Source organism: Talpa occidentalis, unplaced genomic scaffold (assembly GCF_014898055.3).
Source record: "Talpa occidentalis isolate TD23 unplaced genomic scaffold, MPIMG_talOcc4v2.1 talOcc4.17, whole genome shotgun sequence".
Classification (NCBI taxonomy): domain Eukaryota; kingdom Metazoa; phylum Chordata; class Mammalia; order Eulipotyphla; family Talpidae; genus Talpa; species Talpa occidentalis.
This window is the reverse complement of record NW_023601754.1, coordinates 10,492,849-10,512,847: the sequence shown is the minus strand read 5'-3', so window position 1 is coordinate 10,512,847 and position 19,999 is coordinate 10,492,849. Positions and strand designations below refer to the sequence as shown.

Here is a 19,999-nt window from a genome sequence, read left to right as displayed (position 1 = left end):
CTTTATTCTATTTGCAGGTTCTTATTCAACCTGTTTCAGAATAGAACATATTATAATACCGGAAGGAAAAATAAAAGGGAAAGGGAGATGATAGTTAAAAAGTCCCTTGACAGCAAAGGCAAAAACAAAAACAGCGGCAAAACAAGTGAAACACACACACGCACATGCACACACACACCCCTCCTACCTACCTACCCATCTATCTATCACAAAACAAGCATTCATTCTATCACAAAACAAGTTGGAGGGCCTCTCTGGTGGGGCAGGCGGTTGAGCACCGCGCTATGAAGCTGTCTGCAGTCTCTGCAGCACCGGTTCCATCCTGGCCGGCCAGCAAGGGTCCCACATGGCACGACAGACAGCTCCTGTCTCGCCTGCTGCTCCCCTCAGCAGTGTATTTCATCAGTCTGCTTGTTCTGTTCCCTACTCTGTCTCTGGTGAATCCTCTCATCCTCCCGCGCATCTGGCTTGTACCCTGGTTCTTGTATAAATCCTTTTATTAAAAAAAAAAAAAAAAAAGAGGCAACCTATGAAACAATCCACAGCCACTGCAGCAGGAGTTCCATTCTCAGCAGGGAGATACCCACATGGCAAAACAGACCTCTCCTGACTTGCCTGCTGCTGCCCTCAGCAGTGTATTTCAGTCAATCTGCCTGTTCTGTTCCCCACTATCTCTGGTGAGTCCTCTCACCCCCCATCCCTCTGGTCTGTACCCCAGTTCTTGTTTGCATAAATAAATAAATTAAAAAAAATGCATAGTAGGAGTATCCAGGACTATGGGGTGGAGTTGAGTGGTTGAAATCCAGTGGGGACCAGGCTGAAGCCCCTGAAGCAGCCCAAGAAGATAAACGAGAAGATAAAGCATTCAAGCAGAAACAGAGGAGCAGAATAAACTAAAAGCGAAAGTAGCAGGGAAAGGCCCCTGGCCACAGGTGAATTAAGAAATGAGGCAGGGTCTCCCCAGTGGCGCAGCGGTTGAGCACTGGGTTGCGAAGCTGCCCGCAGCTTCTGCAGCACCAGTTCCATCCCCAGCTGCTCTGGCCACCAGAGGAGGGTCCCACATGGCGAGCAGACCTCTCCTGCCGCCTGCTGCTCCCCTCAACAGTGTACTTCGGTGTTTCTGCCTATTCTGCTCCCAGCTCTGGCTCTGGTGAATTCTCTCACCCTCCCGCGCTTCTGACTGTACCCAGTGCTTGTATAAATAAATAAATAAATCTTTAAAAAAAAAAAAAAAAGAGGCAAAAAAGTAAGATGTTCCTTGTGCCTGAGGCAATGTTGATTCTTAATTCCATTCCTGTTTCAACATCTGCACTCAATGCCATAAAGTATTTTTCCTGCAATAGCTAGAATGAAGTGTTCTGAAGCCTGTTGTACATTTAAGAATAAACTTTTGTTAAAAAAAAAAAAAGTACACTGGCTCATCTTCATTTCTTACTCATCCATTTCTACTTCAGCTTCGAGGTCAGAGTAAACCCTGTCAGAATCCTGCCCAAGTGTGCTCATTTTCAATATTTGTTCTACCCTGAATTCTGTACTACTGGAATTAAGCCAACTCATTCAAAATGTTAAAAAAAAAAAAAAAAAAGCACAGTAGCAAGATCAATAAATTCTAGAAATCTGTTACACAACACTGCCCTATAATTAACAACAGTGTACCATGCCACTAAAAATTTGTCAAGAGGGTAGGTAGATCTCATGTGCTTTACCACAATTTTATAAATAAATACATATATAAAAATAAAGTCTTTACATTATGGATTTCTAACCTATAAAATTTCTTACATAATTAATCAAATCACTGGTAAGTCTCTGGCTTTGACTTTCATAATTACCTTATTTACAGCTTTTTAAATCCAGAAGTAAGTAATTATTGTGCACACACACACAGTAGTCTGAGGCCACATAGTATGCTAGCAAAAAGCATTCAACTTCCTCTAAGGTACTAAGAATCATCAAGAAACAGTTCCATAAAATCACTGAACCATTTAACATTTAATGCAGAGGACAGAAAATCCTGAATATAAAATTTTATCCTAACTTACCAATTTATAAACATAGTATGTATAATTTTTTGTGTATTAACTTGTGTATTATAACTTAATAATGTTCTTTAAAAAAATAAAGATGACAATTACATGGAAAAAATTAAATTTTATTTGTGGAATAACCATTTTCTAAAAATTGTATACCTAGATACATTCTGCTCTTATTAATTTAACAACCTGACCCATCACATTCTGAGAAAAGCATATTAAGTCTGTTACAATGATTGTGTTTCTATTTCTCTTTTTATATCTAACCATTTACATTTAGTATTGCAAGGGTTTTATTAGATCCCTAAAGTGTTCATGTTTTATATTCCCATCACTTGTATACTTTATCAAAACAAAATGCCTCTTTTTTATCTTCTCCTTTAAAATTAATAATAAGGAAAATGTACTCCTAGTAGACATACCTGAAGAATACAAATACACGAATCTGAAGGGACATGGGCAATCCTAAATTCACTGCAGCCCTATTTGCAATAATCAACTTACGGAAACAACCTAAATGCCCAAGGACAGAGGAGTGGATTAGGAAATTGTGGTATATATTATACGCAATGGAATACTATTCAAGTACAAAAAAGGGTAAACTGTTACCATTTGTGACAACATGGATAGAAATCGAAGGGATAATGCCATGAGAAATAAGTCTGAAGGAGAAAGAGAAGTACCAAATTCACTTATCTGTGGAACAGAGAAACAGAACAAAGGGTCAGACAAAACCAAACCAATAATAAACCCAAGAAAATCTGACTGGAATTGAGGCTACAAGCACTGAGGAAGAGAGGAGCAAACAAAGAAGGGAACAGGTAGAAAGGATGATGGTGGAGGGCTAAGGGTGCCTATGTGGTAGCGATGGTGTGGTGACACTGCATCTGAGGAGGTATGACCCTATGCCTCTGAATCACATACAGTGTTATAAACCAATGAATTTTACTTTAAAACATACACACATTGGGGGCCTCCCCGGTGGCGCAGCGGTTGAGCGCTGGGTTGTGAAGCTGCCCGCAGCCTCTGCAGCGCCGGTTCGATCCCTGGCTGCTCCCCGGCCACCGGAGGAGGGTCCCGCATGGTGCGCAGACCTCTCCTGCCGCCCGCTGCTCCCCTCAGCAGTGTACCTCGGTCCTTCTGCCTGTTCTGCTCCCCGCTCTGGCTCTGGTGAATTCTCTCACCCTCCCACGCTTCTGACTGTACCCAGTGGTTGTATAAATAAATAAAATAAATAAATAAATAAATCTTTAAAAAAAAAAAAAAAACCATACACACATTGGAACAAGATTGAAAAGGGAACACAGAAAAATTAAAGTCTGACTTGCAAAGGTACAGGGCTATAAATTTATTTCTAGTTCGTTTGACAAATGATGAAAATTATAGAGAAAAAAATGTGAAATATATTTGTTAAAAATATGTGAAATGGAGGCCTCCCTGGTGGCGCAAGTGGTTAAGATGCAGCACTATGAAGCTACCAGCAGCCACTGTAGCATGAGCTCAATCCCCGGCGAGGGAGCAACGCACATGGCGCAGCAGACCTCTTGTCTCGTCCGCTCCTCCCCTCAGCAGTGTATTTCAGTGGATTTGCCTGTTCTGCTCCCCACTGTCTCTGGTGAATCTTCTCAAATCACCCCCACCCCCGACATCTCTGACCTGCAGCCCAGCTCTTGTATGAATAAATCTTTTTTAAAAAATCTAAAATGGGTTAAATGAAATTAGGTTTTAGAGCTTAAAATAAATTAGGTTGCTTTATATACAAAATGGGGAAAATGGTTATTTTCCAAAACCTCCACAAATCCCTTTGGGGGGGCCTCCCCGGTGGCGCAGCGGTTGAGTGCTGGGTTGCAAAGCTGCCTGCAGTCTCTGCAGCGCCGGTTCGATCCCCGGCTGCTCCCCGGCCACTGGAGGAGGGTCCCACATGGTGCGCAGACCTCTCCTGCCGCCCGTTGCTCCCCTCAGCAGTGTACTTCGGTCCTTCTGCCTGCTCTGCTCCCTGCTCTGGCTCTGGTGAATTCTCTCACCCTCCCGCGCTTCTGACTGTACCCAGTGCTCGTATAAATAAATAAATAAATCTAAAAAAATAAAGAAAGAAAGAAGTGAAGGACAAAATATTTAAAAAAAAAAAAAAATCCCTTTGGGGGATAAAGATTTCTTCATAGAGCAATACCATTCCATTTTTTTTTCTCTGAAATGCCTATTTTCCCACTCAAACAAAACTTCTTATGAATAGATTCTTGTTTGTCATATTCAGCCTTGTATTCTTCTTCCCCTGTATTAAAGGAAATGGATAAATATTATACTTATTGAATTAAATGCTGAAAAAGTCTTCTCTAAAGAAAATGTACTTGTCCTTTCCAAAGCATACAAAATAAAGGTGCACTGGCTACTCACCAACAGCTAGAGGAAAGGCAGATGGCACTCAAATCTGTCTTCTACCCTGCTCAGTTAACTTTCTTCCTACTTCTGAGCTCACATTACCTGGCTGTGAGCTTGAGCAGCTGAGAGCCAACAGTCAAGTACAAAAAAGCTAAAAGCTGGGGCTCCTGCTGCTGTATGGATCTTCTTTCCTTGAACTGGGCCTCCCTGGTGGCACAAGAGGTTAAGTCTCAGCACTATGAAGCTATCCTTAGCCACTGCAGCACAAGATCCCCACCTGGCCCAGTAGCTGGTCCACATGGCTCAGCAGACCTCTCCTATTTCGCCCGCTGCTCCCCTCAGCAGTGTATTTCAGTCAGTCCTCCTGCTCTGTTCCCCATTCTGTCTCTGATGAATCCTCTCACCCTCCTGCACCTCTGGTCTACACCCCAGCTCTTGTATGCATAAATAAATCTTAAAAAAAAAAAAAAAGAAAGCAGCTATCTGAACTGTAAATCTAAAAAGAAATCCTAAATTAAAAGCAATTTTTCAACATTAAAATTACCTCCCATTCTTTTTTTTTAAGATTTATTTTTTATTTATTTATGCATACGAGAACTGGGGTATAGGCCAGAGATGCGGGGGGTATGGGGGTGTGTGAGAGGATTCACCAGAGACAGAGTAAGGAGCAGCACAGGTAGATCTACTGAGATACACTGCTGAGGTGAGCAGCAGGAGAGACAGGAGAGGTCTGCTGTGCCATGTGGGTTAGCTCTCTGGCCTGGGATAGAACTCACGCTGCAGTGGCTGGCTATAGCTTGATAATCCTGAGACTTTAACCCCTGAGCCACCAGGAGCCGGGAGGTCCCTAAAATTACCTCCTATTCTATACAACACAAAGACTACTTGAAATCATTCTTACTAACAATGAAAAAACACTCAAGAAATTAGATTTTGCGCCTCCCTGGTGGCGCAGGTAGTTGAGCGCAGCGCTATGAAGCTGTCTGCTGCCTCTACAGTGTGGGTTCAATCCCAGCCTGCCAGGGAGATACCCACATGGTGGGGCAGACCGCTCCTGTCTCACCCGCTGCTCCCCTCAGCAGTGTATTTCAGTCTGCCTGTTCTGTTCCCCGCTCTGTCTTTGATGAATCCTCTCACCCTCCTGCACATCTGGCCTGTACCCCAGCTCTTGTATAAATAAATCTAAAAAAAGAAAAAATAAGAAATTAGATTTCTATTAACTTTGCCACTGATTCCTACTCACAGGTTTCTAAGTATGGCTGAGAACACTCAAGGGACCTAAGTTAACAGTAAGCAAAATCCTTTCTCTATAGCATTCTTACATAGTTTTACCAACTTCTGTACTTTTGTATTATATGCCACACCAAACCCCTACATCACATGCTTATTTCATATGTATAGCTACATTGCTTATATTTCATATGTATATGTATTGCTTATTTCATATGTATAGCTACATTGCAAGTTGCATTTACAACTTGCAAAATACTATGACCAGGGCCTCCCTAGTGGCGCAAGCAGTTAAGATGCAACCTATGGGGCCTCCCTGGTGGCGAGTGTGTTGAGAGCAGCGCAGTGAAGCTGTCTGCAGCCTCTGCAGTGTGGGTTCGATACCCTGATGGCCTGGGAGATTCCCACATGGCGCGGCAGACCTCTCCTGTCTCGCCCGCTGCTCCCCTCAGCAGTGTTATTTCGGTCGTCTGCCTGTTCTGTTCCCCCCTCTGTCTCTAATTTTCTCACCCTCCTGCACCTCTGGCCTGCACCCCAGCTCTTGTATAAAAATAAATAAATCTTAAAAAAAAAAAAAAAAAACAACTTATGAAGCTATCCGCAGCCACTGCAGCCCAAGTTCGATCCCCGGGCAGGGAGCTACCCACATGGTGCAGCAGCCCTCTCCTGTCTCGCCCACTGCTCCCTCCAGCAGTGTATTTCAGTCAATCTGCCTGTTCTGTTCCCCACTCTGTCTCTGGTGAATCCTCTCAACCCCCACACCTCTGGCCTGTATCCCAGTTCTTGTATGCATAAATAAATATTTAAAAAAACACTATGACCAAATAACAAGAAAGTGTAAAACAAACTGATCAGACTTCCTGTAATTAATCTGACTTAAATGGGTTTTTTCCACTGTCTTTCGAGTTTCTGTAGTTTTTGGGGGGAGGGATAAGGGCTAGAGAAGGGGAAGACAGCGCAGAACTACTTCTCCTTTATGAAGAAATGTGTTCACACGAAGTAAAGTCCTAGACAGTGAAGAAAGTGGTGATCAGTGTTAATATACCACTGTGTCAGTAAGAGAGATTAAATCTGGGGTAAATATTCTGGTCACTGAAGAGGCAAACACCTTTATGAGACAGGAACAGTTGATTAATCAATTTTTACCATAACCTACAATGACAGTCATCCAACTTTATGTGCTCTAGTTTTGATTCCGATTAATAAGCATCTTCTCAAGTACTTGCCTCCCACAAGGAACAAGCTGTCTAAAAAAATAGACACAGGAATTTCAGTAGAAAAGTATAGCTCCTGGTGAATTACAACACTGTTATTCTAACTTACACATCAGTTAGTTTGATTAAGCTGAACTGTCTCTGAGTGAACTACTAAAACGGAATTTCTGGATCTCTTCCTCGAAGTTAAGGAATAGGCTGTACAATGTGTGGCCACATCTTGATATCACCACATCTGTCTAGGCAACCAGCCGACATCCCTCTAAAGGGCTTAAGCACAATTCACTCTAAAATGCCACCATAATATTAGGATTCTGCTTGTATGTTTACTTATCCATAACCAAAATTCACCAAAATTGAAATTTTTTTAAAAATGTATAAGTGCGGGGCCTCCCCAGTGGCGCAGCGGTTGAGCGCTGGGTAGCAAAGCTGCCCGCAGCCTCTGCAGTGCCGGTTCAATCCCCGGCCACCGGGCAAGGGTCCCACTTGGCGCACAGACCTCTCCTGCTGCCCACTGTTCCCCTGAGCAGTGTACTTCGTCAGTCTGCCTGCTCTGCTCCCCACTCTGGCTCTGGTGAATTCTCTCACCCTCCCGTGCGCTTCTGACTGTACCCAGTGCTTGTATAAATAAATAAATAAATCTTTTAAAATAAATAAATGCCTGTTAAATAATATGAAACAATTGGAAAATAGGACCTAAGACATATAGGGAGATTAAATATCAAAAAAAAAATGTATAAGCGCATATTGAACAATTTGATTGCATTAAGATATATGAAAAGCAATAAGGCCAAATAAACAATGATAGACATTTTTCACTCTCCCAACCTTAGTATTATTAAAAACCTCCTAAGGCATTCTCAATTATCAAGAACTGCCACAAAATTCTTAAAACAAGATCTTACTTTTTTTAAAGATATGCCCCAAAGGGTATAGTAAATATTAAGGAAAATTATCTGTGCCTGGTATGAATACAGATGCCTTTCTAACTACTATATATTTTCTGATATCTTTCAATGACTATATATAAGTTGAGTAATGAATACTGCTTTGAAAATTCAAACAAATTAAGAAAGGATAAAGCAAAACTGCAAGCTCAAAATACTAAGATGAAGTCATCCTAAAAGGACAGAGTCACATTTATCTAAGGGCATTTTTCTACAGAATAACATTGAAAAACTCTATTAAAAAGTGATTTATGGGCCTCCCTGGTGGCTCAGGGGTTAAGCACAGTGCTGTGAAGCTATCCTCAGCCTCTGCAGCATGACTTCGATCCCCAGCCAGGGAGCTACCCACATGGCACAGCAGACCTCTCTTGACTTGCCCACCGCTGCCCTCAGCAGTGTATTTCAGTAGATCCGCCTGTTCTGCTCCCTACTCTGTCTCTGGTGAATCCTCTCACCACCATCCCCACACCTCTGGCCTATAACCCAGTTCTTGTATGCACCAATAAATCTTTTTTTAAAAAAGTGATTTATTAAACATTTTCTCTAGCATCAAGTTCCCTTAACTCTGGATACCAAAAAGGGTGGGGGAGAGGGAACAGGTCATAGAAATGGTGACTGGTATGACTTTTTCCACAACCCAATATATAATCATATATAATGTTACAAACAATAAAAAAACAAACAAAAAAAAAAAGTCAGGCCTTCCCAAATTAAACGTAAATATAGTGCAATTGCAAGCAGTGGGCTTTTTTGAGTTTTTTCTAAACTCAACAGATTTATTTTCAATCAATACAGATAAAAGAATAAATGCTTAAAAAGTGAAGAAAATGAATAAATACGAGAAGCTTTCCTTAACAGTAGAGGTTTCTATAGTTATTATACTCAAAACTATAAAGTAATGGTACAGGAAAAGAAAACCAGAACTTCTAGAAATACAGCAAACATATGGGAACTTAATACATAAAGTGGCATTTAATTCATTAAAGAATGGATGGTTTACTTAGTACTGGCATGGTTTTCTCCCCTGTACAAAGGAAAACCACATAAGACACCACTTCACACCACGTAAAAGATAATTCCAGGGCCTCCCCGGTGGCGCAACGGTTGAGCGCTGGGTTGTGAAGCTGCCCGCAGCCTCTGCAGCGCCAGTTCGATCCCCGGCTGCTCCCCGGCCAGGAGGAGGGTCCCACATGGCGCGCAGACCTCTCCTGCCGCCCGCTGCTCCCCTCAGCAGTGTACTTCGGTCCCTCTGCCTGCTCTGCTCCCCACTCTGGCTCTGGTGAATTCTCTCACCCTCCCGCGCTTCTAACTGTAACCAGTGCTTGTATAAATAAATAAATTAATTAATTAAAAAAAAAGATAATTCCAGATGACTAAATATATGTCATCTGAAAAAGAACTAACATGTAATAGGTGTTCCTACAAGATAAGAAAAAAAAAAAACTTAAAAGAAAAATGAACAAAGGACATGACTGATTTTCAATAAAGGAAATCCCAATGGTCAAAAAGTATATCAAAAGAGGCTAGTTTCAGTAAAAGTGAAGGAATTAAAAATAAGACAAAATTGAGAGACCATTTATCATTTACCACACCAGTAAAAATACAGTAACTATAGCTAATAAAGTGATGACATTGAGAAATCGCTGCTAATGGAGGTGGAAATTATGGCAACCTATTTAAACAATAATCTAGCAATAAAAATATTCAAAAGATACTTCCTTTAACCGAGAAACCCCACCTTGGAGATACTGGTTTGTGCAAATAAAAGCATCAGCAAACAGGGTGATGTGTCCAAGAATGTTTACTGAATCATGTGGTAGCGGCAAAATTTAGAAACAACTTTAAAATGTCCACAGGAAAACAAATGAATAAATTATAAGTATGGCATATCCACACCGTGTTTAAAATAATAAGACAGAATTATATTTATTGACCATGATGTTGAGAAAAGTTTGTTACAAAGTAATATAAAAAAGGGCCTTGGGCTTCCCCTGGTGGCGCAGCAGTTAAGCACTGGGCTGTGAAGTCTGCAGCGCCAGTTCCATCCCAGGCTGCCGGTGAGAGTCCCACATGGTGCACAAACCTCTTCAGCCGCGCCTGCTGCTCCCCTCAGCAGTGTATTTCTTCAGTCTGCCTGTTCTGTTCCCTGCTCTGGCTCTGAATTCTCTCACCTTCCCGCACTTCTGATTGTACCCAGTGCTTGTATTAATAAATAAATCTTTAAAAAAAAAAAAAAAAAAAGGCCTCCCTGGTGGCACAGGGGTTAAGCACTCCACTATGAAGCAATCCACAGCCTCTGCAGCACAAGTTCAAACCCCACCCGGCCAGGGAGAAACCCACATGGTGAGGCAGACCTCTCCTGTCTCGCCTGCTGCTCCCCTCAGCAGTGTATTTCAGTCAGTCTGCCTGTTCTGCTCCCCACTCTGTCTCTGGTGAATCCTCTCACCTTCCCCCCTCCACACCGCATCTCTGGCCTGTACCCCAGCGCTTGTATGCGTAAATAAATAAAAAAATAAATCTTATTTTTAAAAAATAATATAAAAAGTATGATCTCCCTTCTGAGAAGACTTATATATTCACAATTAGGTTTCCTGGTCAAACATGGAAAGAAATATTGGAAAATATCCATAACTTGGTAAATGGCTGCAGAGTAATAACAAAGGTGTTAAGGGAAATGAGCAGCTTTTTTTTTTTTTAAGTATGTCTTCAATGTTTTTCATTTATTACAATGGTCATTTGTTACTTTGTAAATTAAAAAGATTAAAAAACTAAAGAAAACTAGCAGTACAAAAATAGATTATTCTCCATGGGGAGCAGGAAAGATAGAAGTTCTCAACTTACTATTAGTTTCCTTAGCAGAATGAATTACACAATAGGTATTCCAAAAAAGAAACAGGGCCTCCTGGTGGCACAAAGGAAAACTATCAAGCACTATCAAGCTTTTTTAAAAAAAAAAAAGAAACAAAATTAGTTTTCTTAGCTGTCACTTGAAACTTTTGCATCACAAAGACTGAGTAAATCACAAGAAAAAAGAATGTCAGTTTCAGGATCAAACATCTAATAATTTTTTCAAACACATGGAGACAAGGTTTTGTACATGTTTTCTAAATCTGAACATAAATGTCACTGACATCAAGTCTACCAGTCACCAAGAAAACGACCTACAGTAGATCCCCTAACTCAGGACTCTGTTTTGGTCTCTAGCATCAACCAATTATTATGTCTGATAACCTGAATAATTTTTCCATTTTATTTCCATTCATATTCTCTGTTATGCAGAGTAGCTACTTAGTGACAGGCACTGCGTACTGAATATAGCAGTACACTATATGTACTAGGATGCCAAAAAGTAGATAGTTCCAGTTCTCCAGAAGCTCAAGAAAAAGTAGACTGTTGAACAAGGACTAAAGAAAAGTGCTATACCACTTTGCCTGGGGTTAGAAAGGAAGAATAGGTTTCCTAGGTGGAAGGAGAAAAACTAGCATTCCAGGTATAGGCAGAACAGGTACACTGGGAATGAAAGAACACAGAGTATTCAGGGAAGAGCAAAAAGTTCAGCATGTGTTAAATGAAAATAAGAACTAAATGCTAGTAAAATAAAAATATAAGCTACTTCTTTATTCTACCTTCTTAAATATTCAACACCACTTACAAATTTTTATGATGTAAAGTTTCTAAAGAAAATACAGAGGGCATGCCTTCACTGGCAGACAGAGATAGCCATTTGAAAAAAACACCACGTATATTGGTGAAATCAGAAAAAGAGGTCCTTTCGTCCTTTCTTCTTAAAATAGTTTTCCTTCAGAAATGAAACCAAAACCCTAATATTTACAAAGAATCAACTCTGTACAGAAGACTGATTATTTTGCATTAGTTTCCCCATTCATTTCAGACCAGTATTTTCACAGCATTTTAAAAGTATCATGCTTCCAAATTTTTCAAAAAGTGGGAAGGGAACCAAATATTTTGTGCAGACTATAAAATAAAGATTTAAAAAATTAACTTCCTCTTACTTTCTTCACCTTGAAACTTGAATCATTTCCCAATAGTGAGAATTAATAAACAGCTTCACTAAATTGAGCTATAAAAACATTAATGCAGCTCCTTTTATTGAGTTTACATCTATGTGACTATTCACAAAAGTAAGATCTTATAATCAAATGGTGTACATCATCTATTCTATGAATCTTCATTTTTAACCCAAAAGCTTGTAAGGAGGGGAGTGCAAGTACTTTATAGTTCCAAGGATCTATATTCATGTCCTCATATTTGCTGTTCCCCAAAATCTGTAACATTAACTTCAAAGCCAGATAAGTTGAAAAGCTTCAAATGCCCAAATACAATCACAGGCAACAAGTAAGCGCCAGTGAGCAAAGCAACTATCAGGTTAACTTGAGAGTTGACTGTAACAACAAAAGTGTAGGGGGAAGGGGAAGTTGTCAAAATTAAGTACCTGCCTTTAATTATTTATTCATAAAGTACAAAGGTCACATATATTTTCTTCACCTTTTAAAAAACTACCATGACTTCCTCCCGACCCTATTTTTCACTGACAACATTTATAACTAATTAACTCTCTCCAGTGTTCTGAGTAGCCACCCCCTCCCCCAAAGAAAGAGGAAAACTTTCTTAAGTACCTAATGAAATAAGCATTTCTCACCTCGACCATACTATCCCTAAATCTTGCTCTTTTATACTAACGTGTTAATGTCAACTAAACAATTGAAAAGTGTGGTTTTTTTCACTTCTATATACTTCAAACTGACAAGAAACTGTTCTAGCAATCAAATTGTTTGGTCTTATTCCAGTAAAGAAAAAAACTTTACACATACTTTCAAGGTAGAAAAACTGTCTTTATTGAAATAAAATTTTCTACACACAAAGGTAAATGGGAAAATCCTAATAATTTTTGACAAAGGTATGATTTTCAAAATTTATAGCCAAGAAATAGAAGAACTTTGATAAACCTATATGTTCTCTTAACTTTGAAATTGCTTGCTATTTCAACTATCATCCAGCAAGAAAGAAATTAAATAAAAATAACACAGGATGAAAGCCAAAATCAAGAACTAAAATCCATTCATAAAGCAAAGAAAAACTGAATCACAAGCACTAAAAATAGCTAAACATGTAGCTGTGGTTTGAAGATAATAGTTTTAGATTTTCTGAAGGTAAAGCTAAATAAATTTTTTAGTTTTGATATTATTAAGCTCTGCTATATACACAAAATTTTTAAATCCTCATCAAATGCAAATAAGAGGATTAAGTGTTTCAAGAATCTGTTTTGGTATGTAGTTTCCTAATTCAACTTTTTAATTTAAAGTAATCTTTTGGAAAATACTCAACTTTTTAAATTTGTATAGTTACTATAATTAAGAAAAATTACAGTTTTGAACTTTTGCATACCACTGATTTCAAGAATACTTTTTAACATAAATAGTGGGATGAAATATCACCTAAGCACAGCTACGATTTTTGTACTTCATAGTTTGATTCTAAAATGTACTCTCAAATCAAGACCTGCCATGAAACAAATCAAAAGAAAATTAACTCAGGTTTGCTAAACAATAATGTTAATGTCAAGTATAATTCCAACAACTTTTACAAACTATTAGACATTCAAGTATGTACTGATCAAAGGTGCACTGAATAGCACTTTGCTTGTAATCTGCAAGGCAGAACACTTTTTTTTTTAATAGAGGCATGTTTTTATTTATTTATTTATTATGTTTGTTTGTTTGTTTTGTTTATACATGCACTGGGTACAGTCAGAAGCGCGGGAGGGTGAGAGAATTCACCAGAGCCAGAGTGGGGAGTAGAGCAGGCAGAGGGACTGAAGCACACTGCTGAGGGGAGCAGCGGGTGGCAGGAGAGGTCTGCGTGCCATGTGGGACCCTCCTCCGGTGGCCGGGGAGCAGCCGGGGATCGAACCGGCGCCGCAGAGGCCGCGGGCGGCTTCGCAACCCAGCGCTCAACCTCTGCGCCACCGGGAGGCCCAAAAGAACACTTAATCCAACTGAATGCAAACCATCTAAGAACAAATGACACATAACTACCAAGACATTATACCATGCAATGCACTGAGTTAAATATCCCTGCTGGTAGCTCTTTCAATAAATACCTTGTTTTAAAAGTGTAACTTAGAAATGGAACATTTCAACACTAAATACAAAGGGATACTTAGTACATAAGCAAGCATTCCATAAATGTTTAGTGTTTAACAATTTTCTTAAACCAAAAGATAAACTCCATACCTTCAGAGTAAATACACAAATAGCAACTAATAATTTTTGAAAGCCTCCTTAAAACAAGTAACAAGAACACTGACTATTTACAGTTAAAACAATCCATCTTCCACTGAGAAATCACAGGACCAGTAGAGGGAACGTGTTTACCTGATAACCTGATGATAAGAATAATGTCCTTACACATCAATTAGAAGTCTTAAAAGACTTGATCCAGCTCAAGGTAAAAATTTTAAATTTCAGCAGTTACTAGACTGTAATATTAAATAAATTATTTCTTTTTCAAATATAAAAACCCAGGCCATGATGAAATAGAAATGATTAATCATAGTCACCTAACTTGATTTGTAAGAAATGCTCAGGGAATTAACTGTGAAATACTTTTTATTCAAGCATGTTATAATGCAAATTTACTTTAAGAGTGGAATTAAGACGGTGAGAGTATGGGTACCTGGAGAGTCTGTATTCAAAAGTTATGGTATATATAGCATGACCAGCATTACCGGGAGCAGTGGAAGGGAATATTTAAAATCCACCTATTTCCACAAAAAACCTAATACACGAAGTCAATCCAAGTGTTTTTTAGAATCAAAGATCGTCGCTGTACAACGTCTGAAAGTTAAGATCACTAAGAAATCATTCACACCTCTCGTCTGTTGACTAATCCCTGAAGCAGCCAAAAAAAAAAAAAAAGTTACTTTCCTTTCTATCTACGTCAGACTAATATTCATCCTCACAAGCAGATTTCAATGCCCGGTGATATAAAACACCAGCAGAAATACGTGCCAATAAATAACAAAAAGTGTTCCGCACATGAAGGGAATCCACAAATGGGAACACATTTGACAGTTTTCCTTCCTACCCGCCCCCCCCCCAACCCCGTCAAAAACGCCACTTAAGCCTCTTTATAAACATTTACTGCTGAAGCAGACTCCGGGCGAGGGGTTCGCCCGATCTCCTACACCAAACCCTAACAGGGAAACAACCGACCGGCCCGACTCTCAGGCAATCAGGAAGAGCTCGGGAGAAATTACTGCAAACTGAGGTGCGCAAGACCAGGAGTTTGAAAGAAGGGTAGGCTGTGTATCTGCAGGTGAGGTTTAAAAAAAAAAATAAAGGGAAATTTGGGGAAGAAGTTGATGGGAAGGCTAGAGGGAGGCGAGGTCGACGTCCGGTTCCGAGAGACGGCACCGCAGGGGCGGACAGCGCTTAACTGAGCGTCTGGACGCGCTGGAGGAGAGAGTTCTGCGAGAGACCCAGGTCCAGGACGCAAGAACGCTGGTACGTGGCTGCAAGAGGACACGCGGGGGTGGGACCCGCCCCGCTAGCCCCGGCTCCCTGAATGAGTCCTCAAAGGAGGCTCGCAGACGGACGGAGAAAGTCAATGGGTCCAAGTAGGCCCGCACCAGCCGGGCAACGCCACAGCACGGAACGCAGCGGCGCGCGGACCCTCCCGGCCCGAGGCCTCGGAGGCGGCCCTCAGAAAGTCAGAGCAGCCCCTGGGGCTCCGGGCCCCTCCTGGCCCAGCCTCTGTCCTCGCTCCTCACCCCCCACAGCCTGGGACCGGACCTCCGGGAATGACAGGGAGCTTCCGGCCGGGCGCTCCCGGCAGGCGCGGGGCTGAAGAAGCAGTATGCTCTCCGCGCCGCGAGTGACACTCACCGGCCCGAAACCTCGAATGAAACCAGCAGCTCCGGGGGCGGCGGCAGCAGTGGCAGCAGGAACCGAACATCCAAAATGGCGGCTCCCTCGGCCTCACCACCGCTACTGCAGGCGGAGGGATCCTCAGGAAGGGAGGGAGTTTTTAACTAACTTCACACACAAGCACAGAAACTTCGGCCGTATCTTCCTCTCCTTGCCGATTCCGCGTCTGCTCACTGCAACTCCTCGTGTCCCCCTTTTCCTGTTATACAAGAACTCGGACCCCGCCGAGGACTATTTACCAAGGAGGAGGTGACTGCTCCTGGCAAAGCGACGCAAAGCGTAGCAAGGGTTCGGGGCTGTCACTGATGACGCGAGACGCAGCTGCCGAGTCACCGCTGCGAAGAGTCTGAGTGAGAAAGATCCGGCCGACCCCGGGGCCGAAGGACATTGGTTCCGCTGGGGGAGTAGGCAGCGCCACCAGGGAGCGGCGGGGGCCACCTGAGAGGGGCGGGGCTAGCACGGTAGCGCCGGCCAAGGGAGAGGCGAGGGAGGTGGGGCGGGGAACGCGGAGCCCGACGAAGCCGGCCCCGATCCGCGAGAATCCCTAAATGTCCTATCACCTTTGAGACTTTAGCTTCTCTTTAACTTCAGGAACAAGCCCCAAGTGACCCGGGATTCTGTGGTTTTACGGTCCTTTGCAACGTATTTTATAAAAAGGGAGGATTTTGCGGAATGGATTCCAAACCCAGCAGCACAGGTCAACCTTGTGCATTGGGCAAGTCATTAAACTTCCAGGGCCTCAGTTTCCTCGTATGTGAAAACTAAGGATTTGGAGAAGCGATAGCTAAAAGCCTTCTAAAGGGGGCTTTGTCCTTTTGACTCCATGAACTAATGACTTGCGCCAAAGAAAGTCAAATCAGACAGCTGCTGGCTTGATAAATAATTACTAATCCTTGACACGAATATTTTCCATGTGAACTTGACCCATTTAAAGGAAAAGTGGACTACATAAACGAACATCCTTTAAGTAGATTGGCAGTAAAGTGCTCCCAAAAGTGAATAAAGCAAAATACCATCTGGTTGCCAAAGGATATGAAACTGATCACAAATCGTGAGCGTAGCTCTTGATTGTCATAAATAGGAGGCTGCACTTCTTCCCTTTGTCACTTTTATGCGTAAATTTCAAAATTTTTTACAAAAAATCGAACTGAGTAGGCCTACCTGTACAATTTGTTCTTTTACTACTGGAACATGCCAAATGGTGGGAAAGAAAGGAAGCCAAAAGGTAATAGTATTAAAATATTTACTTACCAAATGTTGATATCACATTGTTTATTTTTTATAATCTAATTTGATTCTCCTCTGTCGGACTAAGCAAGGATAAATAACTTAGTTTTACAAATGAGGCTGAGGCTCAGAAAAACTAACTTCCTGAAAGATCCCCTCTTTACTCCCCCCACTGAGGTTCTGCTATATGGTGTCATATTTTACATTTAAAAAAATGATGGTTGGAATTTTACAGGAACTACACCTGAGAGGAGAAATCAAACATTGTATAAAAATGAACAATGAGGGCCTCCCCTGGTGGCGCAGCGGTTGAGCGTGCTGGGCGTGCCCGCAGCCTCTGAGTGCCGGTTCGATCTCCGGCCACCTGCGAGGGTCCCACATGGCGCGCAAACTTCTCCTGCCGCCCGCTGCTCCCCTCAGCAGTGTACTTCATCAGTCTGCCTGTTCTGTTCCCCACTCTGGCTCTGGTGAATTCTCTCACCCTCCCGCACTTCTGACTGTACCCAGTGCTTATAAATAAATAAATCTTTAAAAAAAATGAACAATGATGTAAAACATATATATATATATATTTAAAAAAACAAACTAACAGTGCACCCCCACCCCCATCCCCACACCACACTCAGGGTGGAATCAACCCAGAGCAGATGGTTTGGGGAATTAGGGTAGTCCGTCCCCTCTTACCTCTTCATGTTCTATTGTGGATCACACAGCTGGTAATAACTAGAATGTCAGGACCTCCCTCGTGGCTCAGGGGTCAAAGACACGGCTTTCACTATCAAGCTATCGCCACTGCAGCAGGAGTTCTAACCCGGGCCAGGAAGCTGACCCACATTGCTCAGCAGACCTCTCCTGTCTCCCTCGCTGCTGCCTTAGCAGTGTATTTGTGTATTTCAGTAAATCTGCCCGTTCTGCTCCCAACTCTCTAGTGAAACCTCTCACTCCTCCCCCTCCACCTCTGGCCTACACCCCAGCTCTTGTATTCATAAATAAACAAACTTTTAAAAAAAGAAACTAAGGGCTCCCGGGTGGCGCAAGGGGTTAAGCACAGCACTATGAAGCAAGCCACAGCCTCTGCAGCATGAGTTCGACCCCCAGCCGGCCAGGGAGCAACCCTCATGGCGCAGCAGACCTCTCCTGTCTTGCCCGCTGCTCCCCTCAGCAGTGTGTTTCAGTCAGTCTGCCAGTTTTGTTCCCCACTCTTCTTTGGTGAATCCTCTTACCACCACCCCCGGCCCCGCACCTCTGGCCTCTACCCAAGCTCTTGTATGCATAAATAAAAAAAGAAAAAAGAAACTAGAATGTCACCATAATGCCATAAGTTGCATTCCTCTGAACTATGGCTATGCATGAACATGTACTAAAGTACAATTTCCATAAAAAAAAAAAATGCAAGTTGCAAAGCAACCTGCTAAAGTATTCCATTTGGAACATCACAAAAATGTGTTTAGAGTTCAAAGTTAAAGGTTTACCATTGCAAACCACCAAGGAAAAGTTATACCATCACTTGAGAGGAATGAGATTTTTTTTCTACTAAAGCAAATGTCAGAACATGAGAGAAAATCGCAGACATTATAAAATGTAATCTCCCTCCACATAGTTTTTTACTTATATTTAGCTTTATAATTAACAAACCTCTTTCCCAGTGCAATTGAAAATGAAAAGCAACTGACCCAACATGTAGCATAGTCATCATTTTGGGATCTTTGGTTTCCATGGCTAGCGATTAACATTTGGAAAGCCTTCCTTCCTCCCCATCTACTCAAACATAATCCCTAATTCCAGATAAATAAATTACAGTACATTTACAAAGTGAAATACCATGCAACCACAAAAATTAAACGATAACTTTATTATCTTGGTATGGCATTTTAAAACATTGTGAAACAATATTAGACAATTTGTTTATAAAGAATGTATACATACCTAGAACAAAGTTGAAGGATAAAACTAAAATAAAAAGGGTTAACTTTGGGTGGTAGAATTATAGAGGATTTTTACTTTATTATGTTTCGTTTTTGAAATGAACATTGTATTATGCTTTTATTTGAAAAGAGAATTTTTACATTTTGAACAGAAAGACCTTTAAAGATAATGCAGTTTTATCCAAATGCTAAAGGAGATTTTTGTTTTAAAACTGCAATAACATGGAAGGATTAAACAAACTTATACCTACAGATAATGGCTGTGAGAAAAGATCATCATTTTTATGGTTTTGTTTATTATTGATAACTTTAGTGCTTCCATTTCAACAAATTGTAACATCAACAAAAATAAATAAATAAACAAACAGAAGCAGCACTGGTAAGGTGAGAGGACCAGATCCCAGGCCTCGCTGGACATTATTCTTTGTGACCTGAGAAAGGTTTTCAACATCTCTGGACCCGTTTCCTTAGCTGTCGAATATTTATTTATGACTTGAGTTCTTCCAAAATGGATTTAAAGTGGCTCATTATTCAGAGGGAGAAATATATGAAAGCATTTTGAAAAGTATCAAGCACCTAGAAAGTACACTATATAAAACATATTTGTACCAGCTCACAATTCAACTCATGCATTTATTGACTGTCCACCCAAGTAACAGTAGCACATTGCATCTCAAATATACAAAGTAGTTTCATGTATATTGACTCAAGTGCTTCCTTGCAATTGTGAGCTTATAAACTGCAGGCATTAAAGCAGTATAGTTAAGTAGGTATGTCTGGTGCTAGACTGCCTGTATTTAAAACTCTTATTTAAATAAAGTTATTTTTTAGATTTATTTTTATTTATTTATGCATACAAGAACTGGGGTGTAGGCCAGAGGTGAGGGGGGTTGAGAGGATTCACCAGAGACAGAGTGGGGAACAGAACAGGCAGACTGACAGAAATACACTGCTGAGGGGAGCAGCAGGTGAGACAGGAGAGGTCTGCTGTGCCATTTGGGTCAGCTACCTGGCCGGGGACCAAACTCATGCCTCAGTGGCTGGCAAATAAAACAAGACTTTAACCCCTGTGCCACCAGGGGTTATTTTTTAATA

The 19,999-nt window shown here is 41.3% G+C and overlaps 1 protein-coding gene across 2 annotated transcripts in view; it reads right to left on the bottom strand.

Annotated features, from left to right (window-relative positions):
* The window catches only part of AP1G1 (adaptor related protein complex 1 subunit gamma 1), a 94,154-nt gene that overhangs the window by 59,468 nt on the left and 14,687 nt on the right, over positions 1 to 19,999 (bottom strand). The window contains exon 1 of one of the 2 annotated variants that reach the window (XM_037516072.2): positions 15,711 to 16,114. The exons of the other annotated variant lie outside the window; for it this stretch is intronic. The gene's annotated coding sequence lies outside the window, so the exon portion shown is untranslated. Of the gene's footprint in view, positions 1 to 15,710; positions 16,115 to 19,999 lie in introns of those variants that run through there. 2 annotated transcript variants of the gene reach the window in all.